The sequence below is a fragment of the Grammomys surdaster genome, unplaced genomic scaffold (genome assembly GCF_004785775.1).
Source record: "Grammomys surdaster isolate TR1022 unplaced genomic scaffold, NIH_TR_1.0 364, whole genome shotgun sequence".
Lineage (NCBI taxonomy): Eukaryota > Metazoa > Chordata > Mammalia > Rodentia > Muridae > Grammomys > Grammomys surdaster.
In genome coordinates this window covers 3,338,144-3,354,201 of record NW_021604783.1, presented here as the reverse complement: position 1 = coordinate 3,354,201, position 16,058 = coordinate 3,338,144, and the positions used below count along the sequence as shown (strand labels likewise).

At 45.0% G+C, this 16,058-nt stretch overlaps 1 pseudogene; it reads left to right on the top strand.

Annotated features, from left to right (window-relative positions):
* Window positions 1-889: 889 nt before the first annotated feature.
* Window positions 890-3,055, top strand: LOC114631712 (annotated as a pseudogene).
* Window positions 3,056-16,058: the final 13,003 nt, after the last annotated feature.

Genomic DNA, 16,058 nt, shown 5'->3' with positions numbered 1-16,058 from the left:
TTTTTTAGAAAAGAGATTTTTGCCAGTAGGGGTAGCACACAAATTTACCAGCACTCCAGGGGCAGAGGAAGGCAGAGCCGAAAATAGCCTGGTCTACATAATGACTTCCAGGACAGCCAGGGGTACAAAAAAACAAAAGTTTAATGGCGCTAGAGACATGAATCCTTGGTTAAGAGTGCTCACTACACTTGCAGAGGACCCAAATTCAGTTTCTAGTGTACACCAGGCAGCAGCCACAACTACCCATAACTCCAGCTCCAGGGAATCCAGCCCCACCTAGCCTCCACCACGACCTGTACTCTGTACACAGATGCGCATATGTAAGTATGTAAGTTAAAGGTCTTTTAAAAACAAAAATGAAATGGGGGGGGGGGTGCTGGAGAGATGCCTCAGCGTCCCATTGTGATTTCAGCGCTGGAGAGATAGCTCAGGGTAAGAGCACAGTGTATTGCTCTTGAAGGAACATGAGTGAGCATACACTTGGTGCACATACATACATGAAAACAAGACACTCAGAAGTAAATCTATAAAGGGGGGTTATTTTCTGTGGGTATACATGTCTTGGTGCACTTGTGTTGCCAGGCCTGGCTTTTACAGGAATGCCCCTCCTGCTTGATGGCCAGACACTACCAAAAGACCAAAGAATTCACCTCTCTCGCCTTCCAGTCACAGCTTTGATTTCCTGTGTTACTTCATGATGAGACATTTAACTGACTAGAACAATTCATCTTGGCCTTTGGCCTTTTCTCCTCTATTTTGAGACATGATTTTATGTATATGAATGTTTTGCTTGCATAAAAGTATGTGTACCATATGCATGCCTACTGTCCACAGTCCACAGAGGTTGGTGCTGGACTAGGAAGCTGCTGGACTAGAGTTAAGAATAGTTATGAGCCACCATGTGAGTGTTAGAGACAAGCCCAGGCCCTCTAGAAGAACACTAGAGCAGTCTGCACTGTCATCTCAGAGAGCATCATCTACGCTGAGCCGTCATCTCTCAAGCCCTATAACAGTTTTTAAAAATAAAACTTTAAGCTAGAGAGTTGGCTCAGCAGTTAAGGACCTGAGTTCAATTCCCAGCACTTACATGGTGGCTCACAGCCATCTGTAACTCCAGTTCCAGGGGATCCAACACCTTCCTCTGACCTCAGAGAGTACCAAACAAACATGTGTGCTACCCAGGCATACATGCAAACAAAACACCCATACACATAAAATAAAAAGTCATTCAAAATTTAAAAAGTGAAACCTTCATCAAGCTACTAAGCTTATCTAACCTGCTACAAGATCTTCCTACAGAGAAACATTCAATTTTATAAAGCTGGCCATGGTGGTTTAAGTCTGTAATTCCAGCACTTGGGCAGCAAAGCAGTAGGATTGCTACTAGTTTGAGCCCAGCTTGGACTACACAGTGAAGGTGACCAAATCGAGCTACAGAGTAAGACTCCCAATAAATATAGATTCATAATTTTATGAAATTTTGAGGTAAACTATGTTGCCTACACTGGCCTGAAGCTTAGAATCTTCTTGGTTTTTTTTTGGGGGGGGTATTTTTTGGTTTTATTGTGTTTTTTTTAGTTTTCTTTTTTTTTTGTTTTTTGTTTTTTTTTTTTTTAGAGACAGGGTTTCTCTGTGTAGCCCTGGCTGTCCTGGAACTCACTCTGTAGACCAGGCTAGCCTCAAACTCAGAAATCCGCCTGCCTCTGCCTCCCAAGTGCTGGGATTAAAGGCATGCGCCACCACCGCCGCCCAGCTAGGGTCTTACCAGAACTGATTTTTGTTTTGTTTTGTTTTGTTTTTTGGTTTTTCAAGACAAGGTTTCTCTGTGTAGCCCTGGTTGTCCTGGAACTCACTCTGTAGACCAGGCTGGCCTGGAACTCAGAAATCCACGTGCCTCTGCCTCCCAAGTGCTGGGATTAAAGGCATGCGCCACCACTGCCCAGTGCTTGGAATCTTCTTTCATGAAGCCCTCAAGCATTAGAATTGTGTGTCAGCATGCCCAACTTTCATTACTGATTGTGAATATAACCTTTAATGACTGAGCCATTTCTCCAGTCCCATTATTAGTATTATAATTTATTTGGGTTTGGTTTGTGTGTCTGTGTGTGCATGTGTGCACGCATGCACACATCATGGTGCCAATGGAGTTCAAAAGACAACTTGTGAGAGTTGGTTCTCTTCCAGGGGCCAAACTCAGGCTTCAGCCTCTATAGCAAATGCCTTCATCCACTAAGCCATCTTGCTGCCCACCCGTTTTAAAAATAGTTAACTGCTAGGTGTGATAGTACAAACCTTTAATCCTAGAACTCTGGACACAAAAGCAGTCAGATTCTGTAAGTCTGAGGCCAGCCTGATCTACATACATAGCAAGTTCCACTCCAGTCAGGGCTATGTAGTGAGGCCCTGTCTAACATAAATAAATAGCCTTTCCACTTGTCACTTCTGTACCCGGCCAGAATGGCATGATCCTGAAGCCCCTCAGCCACAAGGATTGGCAGCAGTGAACAAGCACTTGGTTCAACCAGCTGGCTCGCAAGATCCTCAAATGCAAGGCCAGGGGGTCAAAATGTGTCACAGTGCCCCTCACCCCAAGTCTGGTCCCGTCAGGCAGATATAGTGAGGTGCCCTACACTGAGATACCACACCAAGGTCCGACCTGGCAGGACTCAGGGTGATTGGTATCCACAAGAAAGTGGGTTGCAGCATCATGGCATCTTTGTGGACCTAAGGAAGGGAAGTAAATCCACTGACTCACAGGCCAGTGTGCAGCGCAGCACCTGAAGGAGGACTTCCCCATACTCATACTTCCCCCCAGGAAACCCTCTGCTTCAAAGAAGTGGGATAGTTCTGCTGAAGAATGTAAATTACCCACCCAGCTAACAGGACCTGTGATGCCCATCTGGATGTCTACACAAAGGAAAACGCCAGAGTCATCGCAGAACAAAAGGACTGTAAGACTTTTGCCAGTCTTATGGCCCAGACCAGTACCCGGCTCCTGGTCACCCAAATACAAAGAGCAAAGAAAGCTGCAGAGCAAGACGTCAGAAAGTACTGAGCTATTGGAGCATTGCAATAAAATTTCCATAAGGCAAATAAATAAACAAAACAAATAAATAAATGAAATAGATTGTAGACTGTTACTATATGGTTGAATTGTAATTAATTTGTTCTTAGACGTATTGCTGCCGGGCAGCGGTGGCGCACGCCTTTAATCCCAGCACTTGGGACGCAGAGGCAGGTGGATTTCGGAGTTCCAGGCCAGCCTGGTCTACAGAGTGAGTTCCAGGACAGCCAGGGCTACACAGAGAAACCCTGTCTCGAAAAATCAAAAACAACAAAAAAGAAGTATTGCTTCCTGCTTTCCTACCACTGTGAAAGGATTTTTCATTGAATAGTTTCATTAATTTGGGCATGTTATTTAGCTCCAAATACTTAAATTGGATATTTAAGGAAATTAAATGGAAAAATGGCCTGTGATAGCTCAGCCAGTGAAGGTGCTTGCTAACCTGTGACCTGATTTCAACTGCTGGGAACCCACATGGTACAAGGAGAGGACCAACTCCCACAAACTGTCTTCAGACATCATGCATTTCTCCTCTCTCTCTCTCTCTCTCTCTCTCTCTCTCTCTCTCTCTCTCCCTCTCTTAGTGTATGTGTGTATGTATGTGTATGTAATAAAGGGCTAGAAAGATGGTTCTGTGCTGAAGAGCACATATGCTGCTCTTCCAGAAGACCTGAGTTCTACTCCCAGCATCTGTGTCAGTCAGAATGCTCATAACCGCTCTTAACTCTACCTCCAGGATGTCTGATGCCTCTAAAAGCACCCGCATTCAAATGCACAGACCCATACCCAGGTACACACATACACACAATAAAATATGTTTGATGCAATAAAGGAGTTGTTAAGAGGACTTGCTGTTCTTGTAGAAGACCCAGGTTTGGTTCCTGGCACTCCCACGGTGGCTGCTTGTCCTTGATGCCAATTCAAGGATATGGCGCCCTCTTTTGGCAACTGAAGGCACCAGGCATGCACTTAGTATACATACTGGCAGGAAATATACTCAAATACCTAAAAATAATAATCTTGGGGCTGGAGAGATAGCTCAGTGGTTAAGAGCACAAAAGGATATCTTCCCTGGATCTGGCTGCTCTTTCAAAGGACTGAAGGTACCATTCCCAACTCTCACATGGCAGCTGAGAATTGTAGCTCAAGTTCCAGGAGATCGGACACCCTCATATAGACACATACAGGAAAATCACATAACTGTATATAAAAATAAAATTTTTAAATAATAAAAATAAATAATAATTACAAGAAGAAGAACAAGAACAAGAAGAACAAGAACAAGCAGCAGCAGCAGCAGCAGCATGGGCATTTATTTTTGTAGGGTAACTTTCCCAGTTGGAATTGAACTTTCTCATCGGAGAATGTGTCTCAAAAGCAATGTTCCCAGTCCTGTTATTGACTATAATTTTGGAAGGAACTCAGAATCTGACCAAAACCACAAATAAGAAAAGCAGAGCCAAGCACGGTGTGATGGCTCACGCCTTTGATCCCAGCTCTCAGGAGGCAGAGGCGGACAGATCTCGTGTGAGTTGGAGACCAGCCTAGTCTATAGTTTCTAGACATCCAAGGCTACACAGAAAAACCCTATCTTGAAATACAAAAACAAATTTAAAATGCAATAAAAAAATTTAAAAAGGAAAAGAGTAGTGTTTCATTAGGCCGCATTGCCAAATTCAGGCCTTCCCAAGGGCCCAAGACATATCTTCTTTTCCTTCAGCATAGGAAACTCACTTTTCCATACTCCCTGCCCAGGTAGATACTCCCTGCTGCTCGTGGTAGACGTTCTGCTTTTACCTGGAGTTCTCTATGCCCCCTTCAAAGGGAAGTCTTCCCCGATATCAGCTTCTGCTGCAACAGGTTTACTGTTCTTATAGCATTTTCAAGGATTTCCTGTTGAATCCTGACCTTTGTGGTTTCTCATGAGGTGTTTCTCATGGACTTTTTGTTGTTGTTGTTGTTGTTTTTTGTTTTTTGTTTTTCGAGACAGGGTTTCTATGTGTAGCCCTGGCCATCCTGGAACTCACTCTGTAGACCAGGCTGGCCTCGAACTCAGAAATCCGCCTGCCTCTGCCTCCCAAGTGCTGGGATTAAAGGCGTGCGCCACCACAGCCCGGCGTTGTTGGACTTTTGATTCATTTCTTCCTGATATTTTTCTCTGGTGCTTTCAGGATTCCTTTTATCTTTGGTTTTCAACAGCTTGATGTAGAACTCAGGGTCCTCCAGAGCAGCTGAACCGGTCAGGGGCAGTGAACACACAGGGAGCTCATAGGATTATAAAGACCAAGAATTTCATGGCATGTGGAGTGTAACCTGGAAAACCAGAAAGCTGGTGGCATCACCCAATTTGAGTCCAAAAGCCTGAACACAAGGCCTGAAGACCAGAGAACCTGGGCTAAGGTCAGGGGAAGATGGCAACCCAAGGCCAAGGAGAGGCAAGAAGAGGCAAGGCCAAGCGCTGGCAAAGGAGAATCGGCTTTTTTCAGTCTTTGATCTTAATGCTGATCTGTTCCAGAGAGCCCCACACTAAGAAATTACATTTTGCCAGCTGTTTGGACAGCCTTACTATAGTCATACCTAATACCCAATTGAGCATCATGGTGTCTCGGGCATCACTCTTACTTTGTATGGGGTTCCCTAGGATCGCATTCTTGTTTTGTAAAGGTATATCTTTTATCTACTTGGAAAAAAAAAAAAGCTTAAATGTTTTGTGGTTTGTTTTTTTTTTTTTTTTTTTTGGTTTTTTGGTTTGTTTTTGAGATGGGAACTCACCACACAGCCCTGAATGGCCTGAGGATGACTTTGCTGCCCTTGCCCCAACTACCTCCAAAGAACCGGGATGATCCTGTGCTTGGCCACAGGCGGCTTCTGCCTTGATCTTCTAGGAGACTGATAACATGGATACCGGACTTTCTGGGTTTCTTTTCCTTTTTCTTGTGTGTGTGTGTGTGTGTGTGTGTGTGTGTGTTCATCTTGGGAAGCAGTTAAGACAGGATCTTGTTAGTTAGCCGGGCAGTGGTGTCACACACCTTTAGTCCCAGCACTTGGGAGGCAGAGGCAGGTGGATTTCTGCGTTCAAGGCCAGCCTGGTCTACAAAGTGAGTTCCAGGACAGCCAGGCTATACAGAGAAGCCCTGTCTTGAAAAGACAAAAAAAAAAAAAAAAAAAAAAGTAGTTCAAAGCTAGCCTTGGCTACCCAGCAAGTTGGAGGCTAGCAGTGTACATGAGGAAATGCTGTCAGCACTCCCTCCCTGCCTGTTTCTTTAAATAATCTGTATTTGCCCCTGAATGTATTGGGTTTTCTCTGGATTTCTTTGCTATTTAAACCTCTCCAATGAACTTTCCATGCCAGATATTGTTTCAGGTCTAGAATTTTCACTGGTACACATGGTTGGCTTTTTTTGGTTTCCAGAGTCCAGTTTGATACAACTGCCATAGCCACTCTGCTAACAAGTATTTTATCATAGCTCATAGAAGAAATACATATTTTTATCATGCCTGTGGTTTCAATTTTTTTATCAATTGAGAAAAGCACTCTTTGTTTTATCTTTTTGAATGTGTGTTGTTTAGTTATTAGCCCAGAGGTCATGGTCCACAGCAGTCTAACTCAAGCCAGTGTGAAGCACAGTCAACACATGTTCACAGCAGTCTAACTCATGTCAGTGTGAAGCACAGTCAACACATGTTCACAGCAGTCTAACTCATGCCAGTGTGAAGCACAGTCAACACATGTTCACAGCAGTCTAACTCATGCCAGTGTGAAGCACAGTCAACACATGTTCACAGCAGTCTAACTCATGTCAGTGTGAAGCACAGTCAACACATGTTCATAGCAGCCTGCTAGCACCTAGAAAATCAGAGAACACTGTGAACCCCGAGATTGTGTTACTTACTGAAAAAACATACTTCTAGTAGTGTGGCTCAGCCCTTAGCATATATCATTAATTCTTCTGACTGGAATACAGACACCTTTAATCCGAAACCATGAAGCTAAAGTTTATAGAAGGAAGTACTCATGTTTGAAAGTGATATCTAGCGGCAGGAGAGACAGCTCAGTGATCAAGAGCACTGGCTGCATTTCCAGAGGTCCTGAGTTCAATTCCGAGCAACCACATGGTGGTTCACAACCATCTGTAATGGGATCTGATGCCCACTTCTGGTGTGTCTGAAGACAGCTACAGTGTACTCATATACATAAAGTAAATAAATCTTTTTTAAAAAAAAGAAAAGAAAGAAAGGAAGAGAGTGGCAGAAAAAATGATGAATCAGAGAAAGATTTCCCAGAATAGGATATGCCCAAGTCTCACAAGAAGAGAGAAGAAAGAGAATCTAGAAGAAAGGGAAGCTACTTAAGAGGGAGCAACACAGAGAGAGGAGGAAGGAGGCAGTTTTACTGGGAGAGTTGTACAGAGACAGGTTGAAGAGAGAACAACCCAGACACAGGTGAAGACAGAAGGAGCCAGAAGAATCCAATTGGTAGAATTAGTATGAGGCCAAGCAGTGCCAATTCAGTCAGAAGCTAAGAGAGAAGACAATTTGAATCAGTCAGCTTGGAGAGGACTTTTGAGTCAGAACAGCTGAATTGAACCAGCCAGCCAGAGCTCATAAAGAACTAGAAGGGTGGGCTTATTCAGCAGTAAGTCTCAGAGGCTGAAAACATTTTAGGCCTAAATTAGATTGTAAGGAAGCTAGAAGCTTCCAGGACTAGATTTAGGTGAGTAGATTGAGGCAGTAAGCCTCAGAGACGACAATTACCTCAGGCAAATAAAAGTTAATTTTACACAACACTTCAGCACTATGCTAAAAAGGAGGGTAATTAAAATCACAAGCCTATAATTTCAGCTAGGCGGGACGCTAAAGCAGAAAGTTCAAGTCCTGCCTACCTCAAATCCAGAGTGAATTCAAGAGCTAGCCTGGGCAACTCAGAGAGACCTTGTCTCAAATAGCTAAATAAAGGATGTCTTAGATTGTCATTGCCATGATGAAACACCATGATCAAAAGCAACTTGGGGAGGAAAGGGTTTATTTCACTCACAGTTCCATAGAATGGTTCATCATCAAAAGCACTGAGGGCAGGAACTCAAGCAGGCCAGGAACCTGGAGGCAGGAGCTGAAGCAGAGGCCATGGTGAGGTGCTGCTTGCTGGCTTGTCCATCGTGGCTTACTCAGCCTGCTTTCTTATAGAACCCAGGAGCATCCTGCCCAAGGATAGCCCTACCCACAATGGGCTGGACCCTCCCCCACCAGTCACCAATTAAGAAAATACCCTACAGGTTTGCCCAATCTTCTGCTCTTTACGGAGACATTTTCTCAGTTGAGGCTCCCTCCTCTCTGACGACTCTAGCTTGTGTCTGTCAAGTTCACCTGGAAGTAACCAGTACAGAGCGGGCTAGAAACAATTATTTTGAGTGAGGTTATTTTGATCCTGACACAGAAAGCAAATGTTACATATCTCCTTTCATTTGTCGATGCAGCTTGGAGTCTTCGGCAATGTGTGTTTCACTTGAAATACCCATAGAGGTGGTGGTAGGGTGGGCGTTAGGGAGAGGAGACAGAACATATTGATATACAGGTTTAAAGGAGAATAATGGAACAGGAAGGGTTAAATCAGAGTGAGAGATAGAAGGGCAGGAGGGATGGATGGATAACTAACACAAAGGGCCTTCTAAGAGGCCACATGGAAACCCACAGACACTTAAGTGTTACAGGCTGATACCAGTCCTCTCTGTCACCTTCCAGAATGTGATGGTGAGACCCTGTTGGTGAAGACGCTGCATCCTAGGCTCACGGAACATCATAGCGAACATGCCGGTGCTCACCTGTACGCTTCATACCTACTGGACTAGCTTTCATAGTGCTGGAAGACAATGTCCATGCTATCGCAAGGGAAAGGTGTCTCACCCAGATATGTGTCTCACCCAGATATGAACTGTGCAAGCTACAGTAACAACTGGCCTGTCTAGATCTGCCCACTGGTGTAACAGGAGCACAGATGTAGAGTGCACACAGTAAAGCAAAGCAGCTTCCCAGTGCATGCTGGGGGCTTTAAACTCTCCCAGGACTTTCCCCTGTGGCGATGCAATATGATGAAAATATCTCTTCCATGTTAAGAGACTGGAACATTTGCTGGAGCTCACAACCAGAGTTCATGACCCACCTTCAGGTGACTTAAGACTGCTTTCCTACTGTGTTCTGTGTACTGTGGTGGTTTGACCTGCCTTTCGAAGAACAGTGTAGCTATCAACCTACTTGTCTTGTATTTCCCAAGTAATCAGCATGTACACCCTTAGCTAATGCATAGCTGTAATGTTAAGCCGTGTACCCTGTCATGCCCCTGACCCAGAACAAAGTACATGTATCATGTATTTGTGAAGGCAGCAAACACAGGTGTTGAAGCACCTGGATATTGGTGAATAAATAATGATAATCTTAGTATTGCTTGTTGTGTCTGGGTCAGTTAAGGTCAGTTGAAGTTGCTGACTTAATCTCTTGTAACCTCCATTAAGGATTTCTGTACACTGACCCATTTCTTCCACCTGTGAGGCTCTCTGTGGCCTGCAATAACGATAGAGTGACAGACACACAGTCACAGGAGGGCACACACAGACACAGGCACAGACAGATGCACAGACAACCTCCAGGCTGGCACAGAGTCAGACTCATAAGACAGATAGAGGACACACAAAACAAGGAGTGTGAAGCAGAGAATTCAGATCTGGACTCCAAGTGGAAGCGTTCTGATTGCTTTCCTTGATGTATTATCGGCAACTCAGAGTTAGTCACTAATGTGTGTAATTCACGCATTCCTCCCCGATTTAGGGCTGGTTTGAAGAAAGACAGGATGGCTGATTAGCTCACAAATGTTATGTAAACATGTTCTGATCCGTTGAGAACTTGTTGAGCCAGTCCACCAGCAAGGGCCTTCCTTAACTGTAGTGGAAAAAGCCCACAAGGCCTTTGTTTTAAGTTGTCCTGTTTTGTTTTGTTGTCTCAAATCAGAAGTTTGAGGAAGACTCCAGCCACCTTCTGCACCTGGGTGCCCCTCTCCTTCTCTGTCTCTTAGCCCCTTGACAGGAAATGAGGCAGAATACAGCCTTAGGCCTCAGCTGTGAACAGGTGATAAGTTTCTGCAGATGATCATAACTTTTTTTTGAAAGATTTATTTATTTCATATATGTGAGTACACTGTAGCTTTCAGACACACCAGAAGAGGGCATCAGATCCCATTACAGATGGTTGTGAGCCACCTTGTGGTTGCTGGGAATTGAACTCAGGACCTCTGGAAGAGCAGTCAGTGCTCTTAACCTCTGAACCCTCTCTCTAGCTGATTTTAATAGGTTTTAAAAAATATTTTATATGCATCTGTTTTATGCATATAAGCATTTTGTCTCCACGTATGTATATACACCTCATGTGAGCTACAGCTGCCCGCGTTCTCCTGAAAGCGGGGCTGGAAATGAAAAAGGGACAGAGGGCGAGAAAAGACAAAGTTCTCTGATCAAGGCTTGAAGTTTAATGTTTAGCTCTTAATTTAAAGGGAAAGCCCCACCACCAAACCCCTTCTTGTTTCAGCCGGAGATGGGTGGGGGAACCTACCCTTAGTCACTGCCGGAGATGTCTCCAGGCAAGCTCAGCGGGCAGTTTATTCTTCTAGGTTCCTGTGGCAGGTTGCACGTGCAGCCGAGGTGGGTATCTCTACCTAGGTCTTATTATTTGGTCTATTGTGGTAAACAAGGTCTTTCAGGCCTGCTCAAGGCTGGGGGGAGGGCACAGTGAGCCAGATGCCTGAGGAGACCAGAAGGGGTTGTTGGAATGGGCGTTACAGATAGTTGTGAGTGCCATGTGGGTGCTGAGAATCAAATCTAGGTGCTCCTAACCACTGGGCTGCTTTTCCAGCCCCTAAAATACTGATTTCAAGTTACAAATGGATTTTAGAAAGTAGGCAGATTTGCAAAGGTGAGTCTGCACGTGAAGGAAGAACCTGTGTGTGCCCGCTGTCCTCAGTCCTCCCTCACCCCCTCGTCCTGATAGAGACAGGCTCAAGTAAACAAGCAAGACTGGCCTTGACTCCTGAGCATCTAACCTCTCCCACCCTGGTGCTAGCATTATAGGCAGTGTGCTAGCATTGGAGACAGTGTGCAAGCACACTCTGCTTTTTGTTGCTGTGGTAATGGAAATTTTAGTTCATTTTCAGGTAAAATTTCACTAAGTTGATCAGGCAGGCCGTGAAGTCTCGCTCTGAAGCCCGTACTGGGCCTGAACCAGAGGTTCTCTTGTCTCAGCCTCTAGAATGACTCGGATTACAGGCATGTGCTGCAAGCCCTAGCTTTTGTTGTTTTGTTTTGCTTTTAGAAACACAGTTTCTCTGTGTAAAGCCCGGGTATTCACTCTGTAGACCAGGCTGGCCTCAAACTCAAGACATCCACCTGCCTCCGGAGTGCTGGGATTAAAGGCATGTGCCACCACCACCTCCTGGCTACTTTTTACTTTTTTTTTTTACCTCTCTCTCTCTCTCTCTCTCTCTCTAATTTAATTTTATTTATATTTTTTATATTTTATATGAATGGATGTTTTGCCTGCGTGTATAGCTGTGTATATTTATGCATTTCCTGTAAGGGCCAGAAGAGGGCGTCAGATCCTTTGGAACTGGGAGTTACAAGTGGCTGTGATTAGCAGCGTGAATGCTGAAAATTGAATCCGGGTCCTCTGGAAGAGCCCCAGGGTTCTTAATCTCTCCAGCGTCCCCTGCCTCAACTTTTTAGTTCATCTTCTCAGTGACTTTATTGTCTTTTCATTTGATGTTATTTCTCAAATGGTACGCTCCTAAATCACAATGGGATGATAGTGCTTCTCTTGGTCTTTCCTTGATTTCTACTACACTGGTAACCTCATTTGGCATCGTACCCGAATGCCGAGGTCCACAATGTAATGTTCCAGGGCTGTAAACTGCTCCATCACTTCATCCACTTCCGATTCTAGCTGACACTGCTTCTTGTTTGTTTACTGCTGCTGCTGGTGCTACTGTTGTTGTTGTTCTTGTTCTTGTTGTTGTTTTGAAACAGGGACTCACTATGTATCCCTGCCTGGCCTGTCATTCATTGTGTGAAACAGGCTAGCTTTAAATTCAGAGATCTGCCTGCTTCTGCTTCCTGGATGCTGGGATTAAAGGTGTGTGCCACCACGCCCAGGTGATTGTAATTGATTTTGAGGTCAGTCTTCTCCTTCTCCTTTCCCCTCCCTTCAGGGGCTGGAGGTGGGGCTGGCCTAGTTACCAGCTAGACAAGTGCCATACCACTGAGCCCAGGCCAGTCTGTGCTCATTGACAATTTTTTTTTTTTTTTTACCGGATTGTAGGTTGTGTCCCAGCCTGTGGGTTGTCCCTCCCCTGGGGCCTCCCTTGCTGCTGAGAAGCCGTCCAGATGTCTAATTCTGTATGTTTCCATTCATCCGTTCTCTCTGGCTGCTCTTGAGATCTTCTTTTCTTGCACACATCTTTCTCATTCTCCTGTGCCTCGCTTTCCCTTAGCTTTCCTGAAACGTGGCAGGCTCTGGGGTACGAGGACTGATGATTTCAGCAAGTCTGAAAAATACCTTCTTTCCTGTGCTTTGAGTTCTGATGAGCAGTAGAATTGTCGGCGCCTTTTTTTTTTTTTTTTCCCTCGAGACAGAGTTTCTCTGTGTAGCCCTGGCTGTTCTGAAACTGGCTCTGTAGACCAGGCTGGCCTCAGTCTCAGAGATCTGCCCGCCTCTCAGCCTCTGCCTCCTCAGTGCTGGGATTGACGGCATGGCCACCACCACCCTTTAGTCCGTGCTTCTTAACGTTCCTTTCAGTTCCTGCCACTTGTTACTCTTGGGTGCGTCCTGGACAGCTTCACATCTGTCCCTTGAATCACTATACTCTTTAGCTGGGATTCCACCTGATTAGTTCATCCATTGAGTTAATTTTAATTCACATACTCATACACATGGACACACAACATACCCTCACGTGCACACACACATTCAAACCTTTCCCAGAGTCTTTTTTTTTTCTTTTTGTTTGTTTGTTTGAGACAGGGTTTCTCTGTGTAGTCCTGGCTGTCCTGGAACTCACTCTGTAGACCAGGCTGGCCTCAAACTCAGAAATCCGCCTGCCTCTGCCTCCCAAGTGCTGGGATTAAAGGCGTGCGCCACCACCGCCCAGCCCCCAGAGTCTTAACATGTTATAGAAGGTGTACGTATATTGATTTGCCCGCTTGGCCAGTCTAGACTCTTCTTTCCTGCTTGTGCTTCATGCCTCTTGCTTGCTTTGCGGACCCGTGGGTCTAGGCAATACTGTGGGAAGAGATGACCTGGAGTGCCCTATGTGACTGAGTTTACTCTAGCTGAGGTTGGGGGCAGCCCTGCCTGGAGCCTTGCTGGTGACAGTTACAGAACCAATGCCAAAGCTCAACCATCTGAAGGACAGAGGTGGATTTTAGTGAACAGAAGAAAATTCTACTCATCTTACATAATGTCAAAATGGGCATGGTGCCTCCCACATCTTTAACCCAGCACCTAGGAGGTAGAGGGTAGAGGATCAGGAGTTCAAGATTAGCCTCTGACACTTACCAAGTGCAAGGCCAGCCTGGGCTACAGGAGATAGATCCTGTTTTAGATGTCTTTGTTTTGTATGTGTGAGTGCTTGACTGCACGTAGGTGTATGTACCACCACATGTGTGCAGTGCCCGTGGAGCCAGGAAAGAGAGAGCGTCAGGGGCTCTGGAACTGGAGCTGTAGACGGCTTTGAGACCTCACATAGGTTCTCCGAATTGATCCTGGGTCTGGATCCTCTGCAAGAGCAACAAGTACTATAAATTGCTGAGCGAGCTCTCCAGCCCAATTTACAAAACAAAACAAAAAACTTCTGGTAAAAATTAGTTTCAACTTTTTCTTTTTTAGAATTTTTATTTTGAGAAAGGGTCCCACTACTACAGGCCTTTGAGTTGTGACCTAATGATGTCGTCTCTCTAGTGACTGGGATTACTGACCTCCACCACTAAGGCTGGCTATAGTTTATTTTTTTATTATTATTTTATTTATTTATTTATTTATTTATTTATTTATTTATTTATTTATTATTTTTTTGGTTTTTCGACACAGGGTTTCTCTGTATAGCCCTGGCTGTCCTGGAACTCACTCTGTAGACCAGGCTGGCCTCAAACTCAGAAATCCGCCTGCCTCTGCCTCCCGAGTGCTGGGATTAAAGGCGTGAGACACCACCGCCCGGAGGCTATAGTTTAAATAAAAACAGTAGTGTTCATCAGAGGCTCCTTCTGTGGCTGGTCCCAGTACAAAGCAGTGCGGCCCAGCGTCAGCAGCTCTGCTCTGGCTATCAGCTTGTGCACGGTGCCTGGTCTGCTTGTAGCTTTTGCTTGTAAGCTACTCTTTGCCTCTGAGACCGGTCTGTGGAGAATCTTTGATCCTTCCACCTAAGCACAAACCCCCAAAGAGCTTGTCTTGCTAGCTGGGCCTGTTTCACGGCCAATCCACGACCCTTTGAATGTGCATGCTGAGGTTCACCTGCGGCAGGGGGTGTGGTGAGGGGGGAGGTGGCTTCTCTCAGGAGACATTCACTTTTCTCCAGAGACAAGACAGGTTCTTCTCCCCCCCACCCCACCCCCACCCCCGTCCCATATATCCTTTGCTGAAATGGGTTTTTGTTGTTTTGTGTTTTTTCAAGTGTTTTGAGACAAGGACTTTCTATGTTCCCTAGGTGGGATTGATACTAGATCTTCTTCCTAAGAACCTGGGGTCATAGACATGGGCCAGCTCAACTGAGTCTTTGTTTGGGGGTTTACTTTGTGCCTTTTTACCGAAATCGTAGGAAGCCCAACCACATGCAGGAATCTCTTCCATCCATGAGTTTCTTTTCTTTTCTTTTCTTTTTTTTTTTGTCTCAGCAGGGAATCATGCAGTCCAGGCAGGCCTTAAGCTTGCTATGGAGCTGAGGCTGGTGTCGAACTCTTGATCCTTCTGCCTCTAGTTCCAAGTGCTGGGTTATACAGGCTTGTAACACCACGCCCTTCAGAAGTTTCATATCTTTTTCTCTTGTTTTGTTTTATCTGAGACACTCTCCTACTCTAGTCACACACATACACACCCTGCACACACATCCTGCATACACACACAGACACACACACTCACCCTGCCCCCCCTTTTTCACTCATTGACACCAAGTGCTGGGATTAATTAAAAGCATGTGACACAACTGCCCCAAGACTTTGAATTGGCTACACATTGTGTCTGAGTAATCATCTCTAACACAGACACACACATAGTACACACACCATGTACACATGCACACACAGACACACACATCTTCTAGAGTGTCTGAAGACAGCGACAGTGTACTCACATACATAAAAAATATATATTTTTTAAAAGGCTAAAAAGTGTCAGGCAGTGGTGGCACATACCTGTAATCCCAGCACTTGGGAGGCAGAGGCAGGTGAATTTCTGAATTCAAGGCCAGCCTGGTCTACAGAGTGAGTTCCAGGACAGCCAGGGGTATACAGAGAAACACTGTCTCAAAAGAAAAAAAAAAAAAAAGGCTAAAATGTTAAAGTTAAATAGATAAAAAAAATAGCCCCTTGCTAGAGACTTGGGATGCAAAGACAGGTCTCGGTGAGCTCAAGGCCAGGTTAATGTACAGAGTGAGTTCCAGGACAGCCCAGGGCTACACAAAGAGACTCTTGTCTTGAGAAAACAAAAACAACAACAAAAAAGTTTATTTAAAGAGGGTCTGGAAAAAAAAAAGAAAAGAAAAAGAAAGAGTCTGGGCCGGTCGGTGGTGGCACAAGCCTTTAATCCCAGCACTTGGAAGACAGAGACAGGGGGGTTTCTTGAACTCAGAGATCCACCTGCCTCTGCCTCTGAGCACTGGGATTAAAAATCATGTGCTGTCACTCAAAATCAAAAACAAAACAAAAAAACAACCTGATCCTGATGCTTAGTGTGTCTTACTTTGACCTTC